Source organism: Cupressus sempervirens, chromosome 6 (assembly GCF_028749045.1).
Source record: "Cupressus sempervirens isolate cs-2001-9-10 chromosome 6, ASM2874904v1, whole genome shotgun sequence".
In the NCBI taxonomy this organism is placed as follows: Eukaryota; Viridiplantae; Streptophyta; class Pinopsida; order Cupressales; family Cupressaceae; genus Cupressus; species Cupressus sempervirens.
This window is the reverse complement of record NC_143123.1, coordinates 421,470,295-421,489,336: the sequence shown is the minus strand read 5'-3', so window position 1 is coordinate 421,489,336 and position 19,042 is coordinate 421,470,295.

Genomic DNA, 19,042 nt, shown 5'->3' with positions numbered 1-19,042 from the left:
CCCCTTTAAACAATGCAAAGAAGGCCATCACTATGCTTAAGGTGGCAAAAATACACACTAGGCTCTTCTTTTTATACACATTAGAGGTGGGGAGACATGGAAACTACTAAAAGATAGGCAGAAAGTATTGTATGGTTTTGTGAAACATCATATAACAAATGTTAAATTATATAAATAAAATGGAGGGAAAAATCAATTATAGCACATATTTCTAAATTGATAAAATAATTTTGCGAAGAATAATTTAAATTGAAATTTTTGGAAATCAAAATAATATTAAACTTCTCTATCTTGAAAATTTGAATGTGTCAATATAAGTATCATTGTTTCTGAAGTTTTCACAATAAAAAGAAATCAAATCCATAATGAAATAGAACAAATGCCCAATGAATCCAATGAAGATCAGATAAATATAAGTGGTGAATGCATAAAAAGTAAAATGAAGTAGAATTTCTTTGCCCAACACAAAGGTGAGTATCTAAACATGGCATATTTTGATTTGGTTATGATGGTTAGCTTAGGGCACAAGCTCAATTTGGATGAGTATCCTTTGCACTTTTGTAGTAAGAAATTACAAATTTTTTGATTTATTACATTAAATTAGGTTAGTTTTTGAGTTTAGTTTAAATTAATTAATTAATTAGATATTTAGTTGTTGGGATATTATTCTTGTAAGTAGTTTTTGTAAGGGAACATGACGCTATATAAAGTTGTTCACATACCAATGTAAAATATTTAGTATTAAGTTTGTATGTATCTGAATATATCCAAAAAAATTGAATCAATAAAAATAGTCATTTTATTGTTTGGCTCTTTTGTTTGGTATCAGGGCGAGTTGATAATGGAGAGACAAGTTATTTTAATGGATTTTGGATGACTAGATCCCAAATTTTGTAGATGAGATCTTGTACAATTTTTTTGATTGAAGATAGGAGGTTGGAGGAAATGAAGGTTGGAGGATTTTTATCATCTCGAGCTAGCTTCTCATTTAGAGATGATTATCACATGGGAAGCAACTATTTGTGGCCCTATAAAGCTAAATCTAGGGAGATTCATCCCTGAAGAGAAAAGGGGGCTTGATAGATTTGTGTCCCTAAAGAAAAGAGGGGAATTGGTTGTGTGATTTTCCTTCTATAGAGTTGGAGGGGGAGGTAAGATTTGAATAATGATGTTAGAAACACTTGGAGGAGATGTCAACTTTTGGAGCAAAGTCATTGATGTGTAGACATATTAGTGGTGATTGTTTGTACGAAACTTTAGGAGGTGTTAGACACACTCAAAGGAGATGCGGACTTTCAGAGGAAAGGTGTCTCCTGTGCAACATTGAAGGAGGCATTAGACAAACTCCAAGAAGATGTGAAATTTTGGAGGAACTATGTCTCATTTTGCAAAGGAGGTGGAAAGTATCTTATTATGAGGACAACTTCAAGATTTATAGTTTGAAGTTGAGATATGAAATCGAATTAAGAGTAAAACTTTAGGGATTTCAATATAAATTTGTAGAGTTAAAATGTACTTCAATAAGTGAAATTTGGTGAAGCATTTCATCAAAGGATCCAATGAAGAAAATTGGTGAAAGCAACTTCATCAAAGTTTCCTGTTAAATTTACAACTTTCACTCCTATTGGATTAATGTAATAAGGGGGAATATTGGAATTATTACATTAAATTAGGTTATTTTCTAAGTTTAGTTTAAATAAATAAATAAATAAGATATATAGTTATTGGGAAGTTATTCTCATAAGTAGTTTTTGTAAGGGATAATGAGGCTACATGAATTTGTTCACATATCAATGTGAAATATTTAGTATCAAGTCTATATGTATCCGAATGTATCCAAAAAATTTGAATCAATAAAAAAAGTGATTTTATTTTTTTATCTCTTCCATTAAATTTATTGAACAAGCCTAATAATTCCAAACACCTAATTTTATTATCCAAGCAACTAATTACTGGAACTAAAACTTGAATTCTATCTTTCACGAACTTAAAAATATATAAGATCATTATTAATGAAAGATGAAATGAGAAGTTTGAATAGGTGAGCATGATGAACCAAAGTTAGTATAACTATTGGAAGAGTGGGGCAACCATATTTACCAACCATTATCCACTTTAGAAGGAAGGTAAAAAAATTATCACCAATACTCTGTAAAAAGCATATAAGACACCAAAGGTCTTATCCAATAAGAGGAAAGAAAATTATATAAAAAAATGATAAAATTAAAAATGAATATGTAAACATTGGTATAACTATAAATAACTTACATATAATAAATTTAGTTGTTTATGATTGGTTAAAAAAAGATCAAATAATAAAGAGTTAAATTTGATTATAATAGTAGTTGCCTAGTGGCAAGTACAATAACAATACAAACCTTTGAAACTACCTTGTTTAAAACATACCACTACAATTCAGGTCACAGAATAGGAAAATAAAGTCCTCCTGGAAAATTAAAAAGAAAGGAAACCTAATTCTTCTTAAGTGGATGAATATATATTTAACTTGATGCTTAAGAGAGGACATAAATAAGAAACATAAGTTGAAATGTTATATAGAATCTTTTTTTTTAATGAAGATATGAAAATCTATAATCCCTAATTATAGGTAAGGACACAAGATCTAACCTATTTGATTTAAATAGAAATCTTAACACATCTTCATCATAAACATCTAAATTTAAAAATAAATAAACAAAGCTCAACACAAAATCTGCATCAAAGATCAAATGCATCAGTATGGTATGAAATTTAGACACAAATTTTGTTGGCAAGGAAGTGGAATGTGTAAGAATCCAATCTATTCCAATTATATTACATGCAGCTACCTTCACATGAGCACAAGATAAATTAAAAGCCAATGCAAATCTCTCAACATTTTATTTCTCATGTGCCTTAACTTTTCATTTAAACTAAGGCAGCTAAACTCTACAATTTATTTTGAGAAATATATTTGAAGTGATACTAAATAGAGGAAGGAAGAAGACCTACAAACATAGTATCCATGTCACCCAAATGGTGCTGAATTAATGGAATGAATTCATAGATGTAATATAAATATCTACTACTACAAGAGTTTGATATGATCAAAGGTCATAAAGCTAACCAAGGCTAATGATCAAACAAAAAGATGCTCCAAATCCTTTAGTACGTGAGGCAATCAAAAATAAAAATTAAGTAATGTACAATCCACCTCCATTTTGTGCTTGTTCTTATTGATAAAGGTTTCCTACAACAATCAAAAATATCATACTTAAAGAAAACATGATGACAACGACCATCCACACATCCAAAATTTCAAAAGATAAAAAACTAATGTGAACAAGATTAGACAACGTGGAGATGACTATATGGTTTCTAGAGAACCCAAGGAATCAAAGTAAGGAGGATTAACTACTCTTTTTATGTGTTTTTTTTCTTTCTCTCTCTGCTTTTTTTTTTTTTTTTTTTAAAAAAAATTAAATTAAATTAAATTTTATTTTATTAATGTAAATGATAGATAGTTTTGATACTGCTCATGGGGCTTTTATTGTTAATACTTATTGGACTTTTTAAATGGCCACTATGAATTATTGGGCTAGTTATATGTATAATGTGGACAAGTTTGTAGTTATTAGGAGTAATAATTTTAAAAATACTTTAGTTTGGGGGTTTTTACTATTAAGGAATGGGGTTGGTTAATCTTATGGTAATGACTCAACTATTTTACAACTTGTTTTTTCTTCCTATTATAGGCTCTATTTTGGCTACTTTTTAATATAAAAAATGGTATCATACCACATTGATATGTCTACAATAAGTTTCATGTAAGAATAATTTTAAACTTAAAAAAAATATTGATAAAAAACAATCAAATCAATCCCTCAAAATTGATCAATTAGTATGTAAGTCAAGAAACCCAAAGCAAGTTAGACAACAAGAGGTCATTCCATATTATTGTCTAATGCCAACAAATTGAAACATACTCTAGCCAAAGATAATGTTGTTAGAACCAATAGTTGATTTCTCAAAGATTATGCCAAAAATTTTATGTAACTTCTCACAAGGAAACATCATCTAGTGTGTTATATGTGCATACCTCCACATATAGTGTTCAAAAGTTATCCTGTAAGGACCCTCCTCGTATGTACTTATCAAATATGAATCCTCTATTAAAACTGTTATAGGAGATTGCATCAGAAATGAAGTAATGTTTTATGTTGTGAATGTCCTAATGAAATTGAGAGCCATTGATACATCCATGTTTTAATACTCAGTGATTCGAGAACTACTACATTATCTTGACTGTTTAAACCTAAAAAAATTCACTAGCAATGATGTCATGCCCAAACTACAAGGGCAAAAACACACTCCAAATTTTTTTTTTGAATAATAATTAATAATTAAGCATGCTCTAAGTTGAAATGATAGATAAAAGTTTTAGTACAGGTTCTCTACATTAACCTTCAACAATAAGATACAATTAATTTAAATGACAATGTAATGTATTCGAGTTTAGATTAATTGAAAGTATCTAATCAACATCAACTAAAAGAATCTCTTAGACAATTATCGATTGACAATCTTAATTGATATAGGAAAGGTCACTTTTAAGAAAAACAAATTAACTAAAATTGAAACTGAATATATATATCTAAAGTTTATTAACTTTAAACATTTCAACTATCTTAACATAAAAATTAACCATCTAATCTTACTAAATTTAAATTTCATTTACTAACAACTAACTAAATCTAATACGTACTGACTAAATATAAATCAATAATACATTAAAACTAGTTAAAAGAAAACATTAGAAGAGAACTATAGTTCTACAAGTTAAATGATGATGGAACGTATAATTTTAAACGATACACAACTTATAACAAAATTAAACTTACCCTTTTAATTCTAATAAGATCACCATTCTATGAACACCAAATTAAACTATACTTGCTACTAAACTATAATAAAATGTATATCTATAAAAAAAATACTAACTAATTAAAACTTAAACTATATTACATTTAATATTAATTTAATACTAAACTAACTTAATTTGATATAACATAACTAAATGATTATAAATTAACTTCAACATAATATTAACTTAAAACTTTAGTAAATTAAACTGATTTTACTTGATCAATTTAAAATTATAAAAAAAATAACAATATATTTAAAGAAACTAAAGTAAACTAATAAAATAACTTAAAATTTAAAACTAACTAATTAATTTAAAAACTAAACAAAACACTAACATCATAACTTAATCAAACTAATTACAACATGAATTTAAACTAATACTACTAGAGACTATATATAAATATTTAAACAAAAAATCTTTAACTATATTAATAACTAAACTAATTTATATCTTACTAACTTAAAAATTTAATATAATCAACAATTAATTTAACAATATACTAACCTACAATACTAACTACCCTAAAACCTACCATCTAAGTACTCTAACAACTAACCCTCCACCCTACTAACCCTACCAAACCCACCCCCCCCCCCCAACAAAACGCATCCCAAATTCCACATGGCATTACGCTTACCCCAACTTGGGGTGCAATCCCAAGTGCACACCCAAGTGGGGTGTACTGCACATGGCCCTATGGTCACGTTTGATGGCTGACCAATCTTGTGGAATGAGCGCAGGGAGAGAGAGGATGAAGGGTTAATACCCTTCAGTGTTGCCTCAAAACAATGCAGACCTGTGTCAGTCGCTGTCCCCCCCCCTTCACCATTCAAAGCTCCAAGATGGGCGCTCAACCAAAGAAAAAGGGGTGTTATTCTTTTTAAAGTTTTAACTATCAATCAAGCCCAATCCAAAAGTAAAGACCTGCGCCCAAGGTGGATGTGACCAATGACATCACCTATGATGATGATAAAAGACTTTCAAAACATTATTAACTCCTCCCTCCATACTGACAGCTAAGGAAGGAGATAAGGCATTTAAGTTATAAAGTTTTATGGGTAGAAATGTAGATATTTAAGATATTAGGAATTAACATAGCATTATTTTAGTTATTTATATTCATTTTATTGATTAATAATTTAGAAATTAAATTTGAAATAAAGAATCAAAATTGAATATTCTCTGTTCAACAAGAGAATAAATAATTTCTTCATACAATTTCCAGCATCCTGTAGGTGGGTGCTTTGGAAATTTTCTCTTAGGGATGGTATGAAAAGTTAATTTAATCTTCTTTAAGTTGGATCAAAAATTGAAAAGCTAACATAAAGCTATTATATCTCAAAGTTTTAATTCCTAAAATTTCTTATGGCTTACAAAACTAATAGTACATCTCTTAAATCTATTAGATGATTTAGGTAGGATTCAATACAATTCTATCACATCTAAAATAGATTAAACCAAGGACTAAATTTGTCATTTCATTCACACCTGAACTCATGTAGGAGTGTTCACAGATCATACTTTGAGCAATATCCTTCCATCATTTATATAGGGAAGTAAAATTGAATGGATTTAGACATGAAGTTAATGATTGTGTCACAAAAATGCATGATTAAATTGATTTCCAAAACAAACTTGAATTAAATTATATCAACCATATCCATTTGTTTTCTTTTTCTTAACACAATTTTCATTTTGAACATAATAGGAAACTTAAAATTTTTTCTTAATTAATCCATCATCATAACATCTTATTCCTGATGTGCATCCATCCATTTTTAAATTACGATTAAATCACAAGATAAACATTTTTATTCAAACACCAATTTTATTAGCCAACCTGATTCAAAGGCTCAACCAGGAAAGAATCAGGAAGAAAACCCAGCTTCATTGCCAATTACCACATAGTTTGAAATACAATTATAATAGGATCTCAATCCCCAAATTTCAACAATTAAAACAAATTTCTTCATGATCATAATCAAGGAAATTATAATGTTTTCTACAGCTCATTTCTAGAACCATGGAGGAAACAAAATCTGGTTGGGTGACAACCAAGCATAACCAAGAGACAATCAAACATGCATAATCATACATGGTTTATACAATAGGATTCACAATGAATCAAAACTAGGGAAAGGTGGATTCTTCCAATTAGGAAAAGTCAAGCACAACAACAAACAAATGCCCAATCAGGGCTATATACCAAAAACTTTTGTTCTTCCATTTCAACATACCAGAATCATACAAGGTTTGTGCTAACAGGTAGGGACCCATAACACCCTACCCTTTCTCCCCCTTCTCATCCTGAGAAGAGACTATACACTAGATGGAGTCTGACTAAACAAACCTTTCCCAAAATTGGTCACTTCTGCCCTCTCCAAGGGTGAGTAATACCAAAACACCCATGCAAGAAAAATCTCAAAATTTCAAACATAAACATGAAAGGAAATCAACCAAAAATAACATGGTTTCCAAAGCTTCCCAACATACCCACAAACATACAAACCTTGAAACAACAACAAGGTAACATGAACATGAAACAAACATAAAAACTGAATAAGGGAGATGAGAATTTCCTACCTTCACAAGAGGTAATGGCAATGAACAAGTTTGAGTAGAGTATCCCTTTTCCTTCCTTCAACCTTCAAGAATTCCTTTCTAAATGTAGAGATTGGGTAACAACCTCCACTAGTCCAAGAAAGGGCCTCTAAATAAGCTTCCAACTCAACCACCCAAAAGGACCCATAACTTCTCCCACCCACTTGCAATTCTAGAAACTCCTAACTCTACCCTTACTATGGTTAGACACTAAAAAGGAGGTGGGGTGAGGCAACTCATGGTGACCACTTGCAATTTTCGCACAAAGGTAAAATGAGACCTTTTGAGTGATCTCCAAAGTCAACAAAAGGGGCTTAGGGGTTGGAAAAGACCCCCAACCCATACCCATACCCCTTGGGTATAATTATTTCATTTTTTGAAGCCTTAGGAATAGGTTTAGAGCCAAACAAAGGCTAGGAAATAATTAGCACCAGCTAACAACTCTAACAAAGAAGATTAAGCACTAAACCGGATTAAGGGTGACTAAACTTGATTAAGAACCCAATTAGCAAACTGACATTGACTAAAATTGACTTAGGTCCAAAGGCTACACAGCAACCCTAGCTAGCACGGAAAAAACATAAACAATTTACGAGTGTCAAGAGACACCAAAAGAACATAATTACGAGACATTCACATTTACTAAACACGGAAAGATACATACATACATCTCACAATACAAGACGCGAATTACGAACAACAAGGTTTCCAAAATTAACACATAGTGATCAGTTCTGTTCCTCCATCGGTTTCCTCGGCTAAAATTATCTGCACACTCATTGCACACATCAGTAGTCCCGAAAATCACATGTACATATATACGTATCAGAAATTCACATAAATTGAACCATACATCAATCATGGTTTCTTCCATCCTACTTAATTCTTAACCATTTAAAATCTCTTAAATCAAAGCATCAATCATACATTTACCAATTTCATCAACATACATATACATAAAATATTAAATGACAAACATCAATATATCTGAAAGTAACATGAAATAATATAATATGTTCTAAGTATCAGATAATGTCTCGGCATCTCGAGTCGTGAGTGTCAAAATGATAAAATAACAACTAAGGCTACGAAGGGTTGGGGTGAGGCCTCACAAATGATACAAGGTGTTTTCACCCAATGATGATGGCATTGATTATGGTACCTCAATTATTGAGTTATATGCAATTTAGATTGTTTAGTATGCCCTATTGATGATGTTATGATGTTAGGTATATGCATGTCTAATGATAATTATTCTAGTATTTTAATCTAAATTAATGAATAAGTTATGTTAGATTGATTATGTGATTTTTGATGTTTAAATGTGAGTAGAAATGAATTAAATAGTTAATTATATGAAATAATTCATGTTTTGATTTATGTAACTATCCAAATAGGTTTTGAATATGTGTATGTGATTTTCTTGAGCTACTGATGTGTGCAATGAGTGTGTAGGATATTTCAGTTGGAAAATATAATGAAGAATTGAAACTAAACCCTATGTGCCATTTGTGGAAACCAGGTTTGAGTCTAACAAAACATATAGACCCCTTTGTTTTTATTTTATTTGTATCATGAATTGAATTCATGTATCTACCTATAATCATTAAGTGTTAATGTTCTATAACAGTAATTTAATAGTGTCACTTGACACTCGTGATTCGTATATGCATTTCAGCATGACAGTTAGGATTAACTGAGTAACACAAAGATCTAAGTTAGACTAGGTTAGTAACCTTTTTGCTAATCAATTAATAATTGAGGTTAATTACCCTAATTAGAATTAGTGAGTAATCTATATTTTGAAGGTTGTTAGTAAGTCCTAAAATATTCTTAGCTTTTGGATAGGTCCCTAATTAATCTTAAAGGCCCAAAATCATGACATCTAAGTACCCAAGGGGTAGGGGTATGGGTTGGGGACATTTTCCACCCCCTTAGCCCCTTTTGTTGACTTTTATAGTTACTCAAAAGGTCCATTTTTGCTTTACTGTGAAAATTGATTGTTTTCACCATGGGTCAAATGACTTTAACTCCACCTTGAGGTTAGCCTTAGGTTTAGTTGAGTTAGAAGCTTCTAGAACTTTAGGAAAGTGGGGGGGAGTTATTGCATTTTAGAGGTAGTTGAGTTCTGATCTTATTTAGAGGCATTTTTAAGAGGGTTTTGGGTGTTCACACAACCTCTAATGTTAGAGGGATTTAGAGAATTGAAGGAGAAGGAGAGGAAAGCAAGTTCATCTCAAACTTGTGCATTTTCCATAGCCCAATTTTTGAAGGTAGGAATACTTCACCTTATTTTGTTCATATTGTACTTCATGTTTCAATTCTATTGTTTATGTATGTTTGTGTGTGTGTTGAGTATGTTGGGAGGGATTAAAACAGGTTCTCTTAATGTTTTTCCTTTATGTTTTGCTTGAATTTTCAAGGAATTTTTGTATGGGTGTATTGGCATTATTCACCCTCCAATAGGTCAGAAGTGGCCATGTACAAGGGAAGGTCTTTAGTTGGACTCAAATAGTGTAGAGTCTCTTCTCAGGATGAGAAGAGGGAGAGAGGGTAGGGTGTTATGGGCCCCTACTCCTCAACACAAACTATGTTTTGAGTTTTAAAATTTGAGAAGTGAAAGAATGAAAGTCCTTGTGATATTAGCCTCGAAAGGGTATTTGTGGAAGAACAAAATTTCTTGAGATTTTTATCCCTGATTGGGCCCCTGTTATGGTGTTGTCTAATATCTCTTGTTGGAAAAATCCACCTTCTCCCTAGTTTGATTCAATGTCAAACCTATTTTGCAAACTGAGATGGGAGTGAATGTTTGATTTTGTCTTCATGATATGTTTGTTTGTTACCTGGTCAATTTTTGTTCTCTCCATGATCATCGAGATGTATTGCGAAAATCAAAATGGATCCCTTGTTAAGGGCCAAGAAGGAAATTTAGATTTGTTATTGATATTCAGTTATGTTGGGAGATTTCTCCTTAAGATTGAAATCCTATGTAAAAATGTATTTAAACTTATTGTTTAAGTGGCAAGGATGTCAGGTTTTCTTACTAGTTCTTTCCTGACAAAACCTTTGAATCAGGTGGTTTAATAGAAAAAAAGATTGAGTAATATTATTGCATTTGAGTCTTATAGTATTTTAGTTTATGCATTTGTGTATTGAAAAAAAAAAAAAGAAGAGATAAAATGGTGACATGTAATTTATGCAATTTTGAGTGCAATTATGCTAAGAAAATAAAATTGATATGGTAGGAACATCAATTCAATTATGTGCCTATTAGGAGATTAAAAAAAATATTACATTAAAGTTTTAACAAATTAGTAAAGTTTATGATTAAAGTTAATGTAGAGAGAGAAATAAAATAAATATATACCTCCTTGGTTAGATAGATTTGTTTTGCACCAATTCAACACATTAAAACAAATATATATATATATATATATATATATATATATATATATACAATGTCCCCTTAATGAAATATAGTTGGCAGCCAAATTTTATACTTAAAAAAAAAAGATATACCTCTTTATATAAAATTAGATGCATTCAAAAAAAGTGACACTTAGAAAAAAAAAATATGGCCTTTAAAAAAAATACACTCCCAAGAGTAAAAATGCTCACTAGATTTTGTATGAGAAAAAGATTAATTACCTTCCTTGCAATAGAGAATCTAAAAAGATTCCTCAATTATCGTCTTTGTAGATTTTTTAAATATTAAATATTTAAATACAAAGAAGCAAAGCAAATGAAAATAAAATTACTAAAACATATATCCTAAATATCCTATAACCCTATCTACTTTACTTTATGACATTACTCATTGTTCTACCCTATTCTTACCAAATAAACTTTATACATTTAAACTCCTATCTTACCTTTTTTTTTTTAAGGCATTGAGAAAGCCCCAGAAAATCTACATTTAAGCAATCCATGTGCCCCCAAAGTCAAAGAAAGGAAGGAATGAATTTAAGTGAGGGTGCAGATTTGAAAAGACAAGTTTGTGTAAACTTTTCAGACTTTTTGATTCTTACCTTTTTGACCTTTCTCTAGCCACGTACATCCTCCATGTTGAATTTATTTTGGGCTTCATTTTTATGTTGGGAGATGTGGGGGGATAAAGTTAAGGGAAATTTTGTGGGAAATGGGGATTAGAATATTAAGTGGGGTGGGTGGTTAGAATAGTTAAGTAGTTAGAATGTTAGTGGGGTTAGGTTAGTAGTTTTTTTTCATAAAGTTTTAAAATTAAACTAGTATGTCTTTTAAATATTAGTATATGTTAGATATTAGTATTTTTATTTATTTATTATTTTGTTTAGTTTGTTTATTTTTATTTTTATATGATTAATGTTAAGTTAATATTAATATGTGTCTTAAGTACTAGTTGTAGTTTTAAATATTAAGTTTCCTTTTTTTGGTAATAAAATTAATATGTTTTAAGTCTTAGTATATTTTTAATGTTAAGAGATTTAATTATTTTTAATTGAAGTTAGTATATTTTAGTTTTAGTTAGCGTTAGTTTTAAGTGATTTTTAAATATCATGTCTTTGTGTATTAGTTATTTTAGTAGATATTAGTTAGAAGAACAAAATGTTAGATTATATTTAGATAAGTTAGTTTGTTATTAGTTTAATATTTTGTTTAAGTGAATGTTATATATTTTATTTAAATTTAATTAGTTAGATAGTGTTAGAGTGTTATTCAAGTTGCATTATTTGAATTATTATGTAGTCTTAGTTAGAGTAATAAGGGTATTATTATGTTAGTTAAAAATCAAGTCATGTTATTAGATGCTAGATGTTATTTTACTTAGAGGGTTCTTTTTATTTCAAATATCTTGGATAATTAGAGTTATAATTACTTATATTGTTATTAAAATAATTAAATTATATTTTTATTGGATCAAATAATGTTATGACATTCATATTCATGCTACTTTAAGGTAGTTACAAATTATGTTTTCTAGTAGATTTAGCAGATGGTTGGTTTACGTATGAGTTATTGAAAAGTATATGAAAAATAATATATTGATTAAAATTAATGTATAATGAAATAAACATTAAAATCAATTAAATAATGAATATTCAAATTTAACAATCTATTCATACTCATTGATTATAAACTTAAATGGAATGTCAGGACATTGTTAGGAGAACCTGTATCTATTTTACATAATACCTTTTCTTTGGCTGGTGGAACAAATAGATCAAATCTAGTAGATTTAAATTATTATTTTTAAAAAAAAATTGTGTTTTTTTGCCCTGTATTTTGGGCATGACATATCCAAGTAAATTATTACATCAAATGTTACAATGTATGATCAAGATACCATTCCAAAGATTTTTTTTCTTTATATTACCTAATCAAATAAATCTTTGCATGTCATAAGCTTTGAACATTAGCATATTTTCCCAAGAATAATGAAATGTGATATAATGATTAAAAAATATTTGTTTAGTTTTCATAAAAAATTCATGAACATATTTAGTAGTTGCATAAATTCATGAAGATTCTTGAATGTGATTGAGATCCAAACAGTTGACCTTAGAATGTAATGAAGACTCAAGAATACCCTCCCAAATGTATAGATCTATAATGGTGACTCCTAGGTCAAGAATGTAGAAATGCTTGATAAAACCATGTGAAGATGAAGACAAAGAAATATGGATGAATCTTCTTGATTGATATTGATAAATAATCTACTTTGATATCAAGGTAGATACAATTGCATGATTTGGAGAAGATTTACTTTCATCTAATGGATCTTAAAGAAGTGGGAACATGGAGATGTTGAATTGGATGTTAGTGTTTAGTTCTTGAATCTAAATCCTCAGTTTCTCAACATGATTTCTTGATTTCTTGATGAATAGCTTACACTTTATTATGACATGCCATATTAGGGGAGAGGGGGTTCTTTCATACTTCACTCCCTCGAATTGGGATTGAAATTTGATCTGGGTGAACAAAATAAAAAAATGTCTAAAGGAGACCCCAATATCGAGCTCCAAGATAATTTTGGCAAAAAAATCTAGAGACAAGTGAGAATTAGAAATGTATCCTAGGTAAACTAGTCTCAAATGTTACAAAGATGTTAAGGATAGTGAATGTATGTTAGTAATTTTATTTTTTACAAAGATGAAACCTATTACATGGTCCACTAGTATTTTCACAATGGGTTAGTTAATCTTCAATATTAGTTGTGATTATTCTTCAATATCAGTTAGTGTTTTTGAAATGACAATCCTCATAACAATTTTCATTTGTGATTTAGTCATTCATTGTGCTATTTGAAATTTTGTCATGTTAACACCCTTCTTGAGGAAACACTTCACTTGAACTTCCTTTGATGTAATTTTTCTTTAAATTCCATGAGGCTTATTTTAGTGATTAGGTATACTTTTTATATTAATTGTTTCTTTAATTAAGTTGTGAGAGGCTTTTGTATTTTGTTGGTTGGTATTGTAGATTGATTTCATTTGAGTATTTCTTATTACATGATATATGTGGATGGCTAGTTTTAGGTGGATTCACAAATTTAATTTTTTCATGCTCTACTTATTTTCATGTCTTGATTTTTTTGGCATCAATATCAATTTTTTCATACTTAGTTTGATATAAATGAAGTATTTTACTTTATGAAATATAGGGTTGATACATCTTGGAAAAAGTTGGGAATTAGTGTTGAAGCTCAGTTTTCTACCAAGAAATTATATGGGTTTTCAAAATTTATTTCTCTCATATGAAGGAAGTAATCAAATAGATATTTGGTAATGAAATTACTTGTACACATACAATATTCTTTACTATAGATTAGTTAGTCTCATTTTGTAACTGTTCTTAATGAAATATTACAAGATATGGAGGTGCTATGTCTCATGATGAGGAATTGTATTATTTCTAATTTTATTGATGATGATTTAATATGTTGTTAAACTATATACTTCAGCCTGGCTATATTCGAAGTAGTGGTTTATCTCCAATTAGTAAATTTGAGACTAATGCAAATATAGGGAAGACATTTTCCTATTGTTACTAATTCAAGTTACTTTGAAAGTTTTTTTCAAGGATTTTGTAGTCCATTTAGATGAAATTTCTCATTCTACAGGATTTTTACTACTATAGGCAAGCTTTCAACAGCTTACATACAATAGTTAACCATCTCAAGGATTGTAGTGATTAACTACCTAAGGTTATTTCTCCCCGCAATGTTTTAGCTTTGTGGGTCATGACTACTTTGCATTTAATGGTTACTCTTCTTTCATAGTTGTTAATGACTATATTCCATTCTAGGGGAGAATGCTACTTCTAATTGGTTCCTTTGATGATGAGGTTTTTTAGCCTCTTTACACAGGTTTGAAGAAATGGTCTTATGGTTCTCTCTTATCAACTATTCAATTTCTATCTACTTTAATCTAATACTTTTTGGCTATTTCATGCATTGAGATAGTGAATTGTTTCTTTTTGCATTTATGGGATATATTTTTCACACTAGCTAGGACTTATATAGATTTTTTTTATTTTTATGGATGTTTCCCTCAAGATGCATTATTTTGTAAACTCTATTTTAATAAGTTAATAAATATTTCAGCTAGTTTGGTTACTTTAATTTGGATTTTACTATTTAAATTAGGACTTTCAAATGGCTCATTAAATTTAATAAAATTTGATCAAAATAGGATGCAATAAATTTTTGAAATATAATATACTATTTTATAGTTGAATTAATTTTTACATCAGATTTTAATAAAATAAAATAATAATAAATACTAATAACAACTTCACTAATAATTCCTCTCTAATATTTTGCTTGCCTTTGGCTTTGATAAGAAGGTTGTTGGACTGATTCATCAGTTAATCTGTTCTTCTTCTATTGCTGTCCTGGTTAATGGTAGCTCTTCTCTTTTTTTTAATCCCTCTCGGGGATTGAGACAAGGGGACCCTCTTTCCCCCATCCTATTTGTTATTATGGCTGATTGTTTGGGGAGGTACATTGGGGATCTAGTGTGTAGATGAGTCATTAAGGGTTTGCAACCCTCTTCCCATCCTCTTATTTGTTCTCATGGCCAATTTGTTGATAATACCATCTTTATGGGGAAATTCAAAGTCAAGGAAGCCATAAATTTGAAGCAAGCTTTAAATCTTTTTTCCTCAGCTTCTGGTCAACTGGTTAACTAAAATAGAAGTGTTGTATTTTTTCTCAATACTCCCATTCTTAGACAACATAAAATTGCCAAAATCCTTGGATGTTCTATTGGTTCTCTCCCTTCTACCTATCTGGGTCTTCCTTTAGGCTTGAAGGTTCTAGATTCCTTCTGGGAAGACCTCATTAACAAATTCAGCAAGAAGTTGGCAAGTTGGAAAGGGAACCTTTTAAGCTAGGCTGGTAAATTAATTCTTCTTAGAGCTTCTCTCCAAAGTATACCAACTTTTGCCTTAAGTCTCTTCAAAATCCCCACTAAATTTGCTGAGGCTATTGATAAAATTCAAAGGAATTTTTTATGGACTGGTTCAGAGGAAAAAAAGAGAATACCTTTAATTGCCTGGGATCATGTTTGTAAACTAGTCAGGGAAGGTGGTCTGGGTATCTGGAAAATCAGAAGCATGAATCAAGCTCTTCTAGCTAAACAAGGATTGTGTGTGTTCCATGAGAAGAAAGAATGGAGTACCATTTGGAAACACAAGTACCTCCCTAATTCTATTTCTCTTCCTGATTTCTTCTCCTATCTTGATGTTATTCATCCCTCCTCAATTTGGGGAGCTGTGCAGGGTACTAAGAAAATGCTTGGAGAAGGGTGCTCTTGGAAAATTGGAAATGGGTCTAGGGTGAGTTTTTGGGAAGATGTCTTGCTTAAGGATCACCCCCTGATTGAAGATGTTCAAGATCTGAATCAAGATGACTTATGCAAGCAGAGATATGGGGGTAAAAGCACAAACATGTGTCACCTTTTATAAAGAAACATGATATAAGAATGTGACAGTTCAACATTAATGACAAAAAAAATGGTATTTGTGTTTAAAATATGAAGATGATGTAAACTGATGAAATGTGTAGAATTGTATGAATTTTATGCCTATAATTTTTATAATTTTTTTGACTAAGAATTTATTCATTTTATTTTATTTTGAAGTCCCTTTTTTAACTATAAAAAATATAGGATGTAGTTCCCGTCAAACAAGTATGTGCAAATGATCATTTTTTATTGTGATTTGAAAATATTTTATAGATGACATGTATAGCTAGTGAACAAAAAAAGAAATAATTATTTTTGATGTATATTTTTTTTGTTATAAGTACTCAAGTTTGACCTTGTCAGAATCCAATAGTGTTTTCCTCCCGCCAAAACTTCCCTATCAAATCTATACTGTCTTGAAAAAAATTACATATTCGTGAAGCGAATTCTCTCCTCTTGTGATAAATATAATTTTTTTATTTTTTTGATATGATTTACTATTTCTTTTCCTTTTTTAAGGGAGTGTCTTTTGAAATGTTAAAATATTGACTTATAATATTTTGAGATTATAACATATTATAACTAATCAAAACACTCAAAAATTTATATAATGATGATATTGAATCTGAGATCTGTAAAAGGGTATTTTTAATTTTTGAAAAAAATTGAGTTTTGATAGAGAAATGAGAGTTGACCAAAATAATTTTTTGTATTACAAATGGTCACATAGATATGTGCTTTTACCCATGGCACTCTTGTTAGTCATTATTGGTAGAATGATTCCTGGGTTAACTTGAAGGACATTGATCAAAGTTTCTATCACATCCAATTATTTCTCAATGCTGTTTCTCTCCACCCTTCTTTTGAGGATGAGATTATTTGGTATGCTGATCCTAGTGGGCAATACAAGGTTTCTTCTCTTTTTGCTTCTAAGGAGAAGGAAAACCATCCCTTGTGGTCTTGGATTAAGGGTCTCATTCCTAAAATTAATTTCTTCTTTTGGGTCTTGCTTCAAAATAAAATTCTAACCCTTGATAACTTGCAGAAAAGAGGTATAAATTTGGTGAATAGGTGTATTTTATGTAAGAATGGTTTTGAAGATAGAGACCACCTGTTTCTGAATTGCTCTTATTCCCAGATGGTTTGGACTGAGATCCTAATGTATTGGAACTTGACTTGGGTTCATCATAACAATGTGGAATCTTCTTTTAAAAGTTGGAAATGCCCGTATAAGAATTCTGATGTTCAATTTCTATGGAAAATTACTCTACCTCATCTCTACTCAGGTATTTGGAAAGAAAGGAATAATAGAATTTTTAGAAACAAAGAGGTTCCTGGATGGGTGCTTGGTCAGAATATTATTAGAGCTTGTAAGGAGAATTTCAGATCTCTGAAAATATCTAATCAAACCTTTTCTATTGATAATCCTATGTTTCCTGAAAACCGTAAGACTCAAACTAATAACCCAAGATTGAATGTCACTTGGAGTTCCCCTCCGAATGGTTGGATTAAAGGAAACTTTGATGGTGCTACTAAGGGAAATCCGGGGAGTGTGGGTTGTGGAGGTGTGTTGAGAGATCATATGGGAATAGTTAAAGATGTTATAGCTATCCCTATAGGTCAGACTAATAGTCACATTGCTGAAGCTACGGTGGCCCTTTATACTATGAAAATTGCAATGGATTTGGGATGTCCAAAATTATGGTTAAAAGGTGACTCTTTAAATATTATTAATATCCTTAATAATAAAAGTGCTATCTCATGGTTGATAGAGGCCACTATCAAGGAGATTAAATACCTTATTCAAAAATTTGAAAAAGTTGTCATATCTCATACCTTTCGGGAGGCCAACAGTGCTGCTGATTGGGTTGCCAACTATGCTGTCCTAATGGGGCAAATGGTGAGGTGGACCGATGAATTAACTAATCAAGTTGATCTCAAAGAAATTATTCATTATGAAGCTATCCATGCACAGGTGGGTAAGATTTGAAAAGATTGGAAAGTTAATGATTTCGTGGAGTGATCAAATTATTGCTAGATTTTCATCCCCAATGAAGTACACTCAAATGAATGTGACATGGTTTCCGCACGTTTCTCCAAACAAAGGTGTCTCTTTTGGTGGGAAGAAAAACAGATTTCTTTCTAACCCTCTCTTTCTATGCGTCCAGTTTTTCTGGTTTGAATGTGTTTACTATTCTCTGCTGATGGGAGGCGAACCATGCAAACAAGAACCAAAAAACTGTGAGGCATGGAAGGCTCGCAAGGATGTTTGGAAAATTTTGCAAAAAGGAAAAGTGACTCGTTACATGGAGCGACTCAATGGTTTTAAGCCACACATCACTACGGCTTTCTTTAAGAACTGGTCCAATGATAAAGTCACTCTCCATGGTGTGACTGTGAAACTTATAGAGGAGTTTATTGCTGAGATCACGAGGCTTCCTACAGTGGACATAAAATTCACTAAGCAAACTAGTATTTCAAATGCAGCCTACAAAAAGTTTCCGAAAATGGAAAAAGAGGAGAAGCTTCTGGAAAAGAATGGTGATTTCTTTGATGCGAACCAGATAAAGGAGATATGGAGGGATGTTCT